At 40.6% G+C, this 4,244-nt stretch overlaps 1 long non-coding RNA gene across 1 annotated transcript; it reads right to left on the bottom strand.

Moving 5' to 3' along the window:
* Positions 1-2,620: 2,620 nt before the first annotated feature.
* On the bottom strand, positions 2,621-4,244 carry LOC102305075. Its single transcript, XR_316127.1, has 2 exons — positions 4,173-4,244; positions 2,621-4,093 (listed from the first exon to the last, which is right to left on the bottom strand). It is a non-coding gene; the product is annotated as an uncharacterized LOC102305075 (long non-coding RNA).

Genomic DNA, 4,244 nt, shown 5'->3' with positions numbered 1-4,244 from the left:
TTTTTTAGTTATTTATTAATGAACCAAATTGTTTCATTGGTTCAAAATTTAGTTCATTGTTCTTACTTTTGGCGAACTTGTGCTGTTTCTGTTTTTTGAAGTTCACTTTAATGTTTTTTACTTGCAGTGCATCTGTGTGCGCTTTTGAAGGTGGGATGTTTTCTTGGAAGTTATTTCAGGGTTGTTAGTTTAAGAGAGAGAACTGATCATTAGACTGGGACTAGGACACGGACAAACGTTACTCCTCGGGCTCTCGGTCTTTTCATACTTGTGAACTTGTCAAAGTCTTTTGAATTATTAAAAACTGACGAGCGTTCATTGTTTGGGATGAAGAGAGTTTTTATGATCTTTAACTCATCTGTGATTTGTTCTCCTTCTGTCAGCTTTGAAGCCCTAAATGGACAAAGACGGTCAACGAGCTGCTCGGGCCCAGCTGTGTATCTTGCAGCTGCGGTCGTTTCACTTCCATCTCTACTATGATCAGACTGACGGGCTGGTTGCCATGCTGTACAGCGGGACACAGAGACTTGCTGTCATATTCTTCAGAAGAGTCATAACGGCGATCATCCAGGATGAGGATCGCAGACACAGCAGTTTGTGACAGAGGCAGTCAGCGCCTGTGTTTACATGGAGAGAGCAGTTCGCCTTATATCTTTGTTTGTCTGTTTTTCTTTTCAAAATCCGTTTAATAAATAAAATAATGTTATTTAAAAAACATCACTTATCTTTCCTTGTTATTAATCCATGCACCAGTTTTCACTCTGGACCCTGGAGAGGTCGTCAGTAATATTTATTTGCCACCTTTTCCAACTTTAGTGCGCATTTGTGCCAAAAGTAGACGATTAAAACAAACGTCAAAAATATAAAATTTTATTTCTAATATAGATTTTGGGGAAAAAATAATGGAGGTTAATGTGTAGTTCTCAGAATAATTAACCCTCTAGTGCAGAACACTAGTTTTTTTTTTATTAAACCCATGTTTAAGATCAACAATAATTTGTGAATTGTGAACAGAGCTTCACAGAAATATACTTATTTCTGTTTCTGCGCCATTGTCTGACAAAACCAGCAGTCTCATGGGTTGAACTTGTTTTATATCTATGATCTGACTGAGGGGCGGGGACAGCCAGTCTGTCTCTCTGTGTGTGTTTGGAGAAGCAAAGTCTAAGGAACTTGGAAAGAAAAGTCAAGAAGCAAAGAAGTGTGCAGACAGGGTTTTCACATTTGTTTCCACCTCCATCGTCAAAAACTGCGGATTGGCAGTCACTGTGTTTAAATGTTGTCACAAAATTCCACAAGCTTCTGCACTGTAGCGGGTCTAAATATGATTTCTTGTTTATTCATCTGCTTCATAGAAAACATAATATATTGGCTTATGAAAGAAAAGAGCAAGATCGACATGTAGGGAAAATCATAACCTCAACATCAGTCGCATATTTAAACCTGTTAAAATAGGTAAAATTGTTTTAAATATTCCTCTTCTGTTGTTATTCTGTTATCGAATTTCTTGTTTTTTTTATTTATTTATTGAAAATACTGTTACCCGGAGGAGGAAATTTTGTATTCTCAGGTTCCTTTCAAGTTTGCAGTGTTAGTGGGAAAATATCTAAGAAATTCACAAAGCTTTATAATGTCCCAAGACGAGTACACTTCTAAAGAGCTGCAAAGCCTCGCTTACTTCAGACCTGTTGACGTTTGCGATTTAGAAATCGAAGAGTTCTTCAGTCACAGACTTAATATCCCTCCACTGTGGAAGCTGACATGTCGCAGCTGCACAAACGTCAGCGAGGAAAAGTGAATTAGAAATATATTAGAAGAAAATGGAAATAAATAAATAAATTGCGTACAAATAAAACAGCCACATATAATTTCGCGTGTGTCTGTTACATGTGTGCCTATTGTACATTCTGGCTGCTGATCAAGGACCTGGAATAGACCTCCGTCCTACACCTCTGTTAACAGTGCTGCTAACAGAGCTGCTCAGGGCCTCTGCAGGCTCATAAGAGAAAACCTGTTAGCCAAGCTGTTGTCCATTGGAGTGGCTGTAGCTCAGTAGAGCAGGTCACCTCCTCGTATGGTACTGTCCAGGGAAGAGCTGGTCCTCTTTATTGATGTGTTAAGTCTGCCCCTCCCATTCCTGGATAATGACATGAAGTAGAAGCTGAGAAACCTAGTTTTTTCTTTTCTCAGACACATGTGTATTTATGAAGACGATCTGCTTTCAGTCACAGAATGCATTTGTCATATTGGTATTTATGTTTTAATTACTTATTATAATTTCTTATTAAATTATTTGTAAAAGTTTTTTATTGGTTTATGCCTACCAGGAAATCAACAGCAAAATTAGGAGAATATTTGTATATTCAGACATTAGTATAGCAGTGTCTATCGCAAAAATTCTTGCAGCAGAAATTTAAGTACAAAATTACAAAAAAATCACAAAAAACTCAAACCCAAAACACTCAATGGATGTTTCATTGATGCACCTCCAGTAGAACCAGTTCCCACAAAAATGTGTGCTCTTATTCTGACAGGAAAGGAAACGTCAGTCACATGGCGCTTTGTAATTAACACATCAAAATGAAAGTTTCTTGATTTTTTTGTTTTTACGCAGTTCTCATGTGTCATGTTGGCCACACACCTGATACAGTTCAGATAAATCTGTGGATTACAGATATGTTATTTCCTGAAACTTACATTAGACAACTTTAGAGCACTTTAGAAGCTAACCTGTTTCTTTAATGGGTGTTTGGGCTGTTTGCATTTTATAGTTCAGTGATCGCGTGCTCATTAAAGGAGACGCCCATCACCCCTGCTTCAAAATAATCTCTGCCAACTTTAACAAGACATTAGCTTAAGTGTCACAGAATCGATAAATATAAAGTAGTCAGAATAATCAGTCATGTGTTTTTTGAACTGATGAAACTCAAAAAGCCACTCAGCACCAGGTTAAATCGTGCTGATGTCTGTTACTGAAGGTGTCACGTGACCAGTGGAAGGCAGTTGACTTCTCAGTGGCGCAGAAAAAGGGCCTGTTTAAGCTTGTGCTTTATGAAATATACCCCACCACCACCACCTAAGACCAAATACAATCTGTCGGAACAGCAACACCCAGGGAACTGTGCTGTCCCCTTTCCTCTTCACCATCTATACAGTTCAAGCACATCACAGAAACTTGTCTCCTCCAGAAATTCTCTGATGACACGGCCATTATTGGAAGTGTGAGGATGGGATGGGAAGAGTACAGAGGACTGATCGCTTTGTGAGGTGAATCGCCCGCAGCTGAATTTGGCCTAAACAAAGGAGCTGGTGGTGGACTTCAGCAGAAACAGATCCCAACCCTCCCCTGTCTGCATTGGTAGGACTGATGTCGAAATAATCGCATCATACAAATATCTGGGAGCTCAACTGGATCACAAGATGGAGTGGTCTGCCAAAACGGATGCTGCCTACAAAAAGTGTTTGAGTCGGCTTTAGTTTCTATGAAGGCTCAGATCCTTCAATGTATGCAGCAGGCTGCTCTGTATGTTATATCTGTCTGTTGTTGTGAGCACCATCGTCTTTGCTGTGGCCTGCTGGGGTGCAGGCATCAAAGCAAAGGACGCAAAAAGACTGAACAAACTCATCAAGAAGGCAGTCTGTTGTTGGCATGAAGCTCACTACCCTGGAGGAGGTGATCAGTGACAGAATCCTGGCAATCATGGACAATGAGTCCCACCCCCTCCACGACACACTGGGCAATCTGAAGAGCTCTTTGGGCAACAGGTTCCCTCAACCTGGCTGTCTGAGGGAACATTAGAGGAGGTTGTTCCTTCCCACTGCTCTCAGACTCTTTCATTCATCCACTTGGTTGAGGTACACACACACACACACACACACACACACACACACACACACACACACACACTAAAAGAATCAATCTCTGTGGTGCCTACTGATACAGAAAAATAAAACAAGAAACAAACAAAATCGACAGCCGCAGCAGTCACAGTCTGTCAGATTACACCAGTATAAAACAAATTAAAACACTCTGATGTGTCGGGTCCTTTGCCCGCAGCCAGAAATCCACCTGGCAAAGCAGCAGCTCGGTACTCTGTAAATAAAAGGCAGGAGATGACTTACGCTGGACAGTAAAACACAGGAATATTCCTCAACTGTATTGTTTTCGTTACCTGTCCACAAGTTCGCGTCACACCCTAATAAATGTGGGTCAGTGGCGGTGAAGTCCACTACACTGTTCTCAC

The sequence above is a fragment of the Haplochromis burtoni genome, unplaced genomic scaffold (assembly GCF_018398535.1).
Source record: "Haplochromis burtoni strain Fernald_Lab_line unplaced genomic scaffold, NCSU_Asbu1 Contig_102, whole genome shotgun sequence".
In the NCBI taxonomy this organism is placed as follows: domain Eukaryota; kingdom Metazoa; phylum Chordata; class Actinopteri; order Cichliformes; family Cichlidae; genus Haplochromis; species Haplochromis burtoni.
The sequence above is the reverse complement of the archived record's forward strand: the minus strand, read 5'-3'. Positions and strand labels throughout refer to the sequence as shown.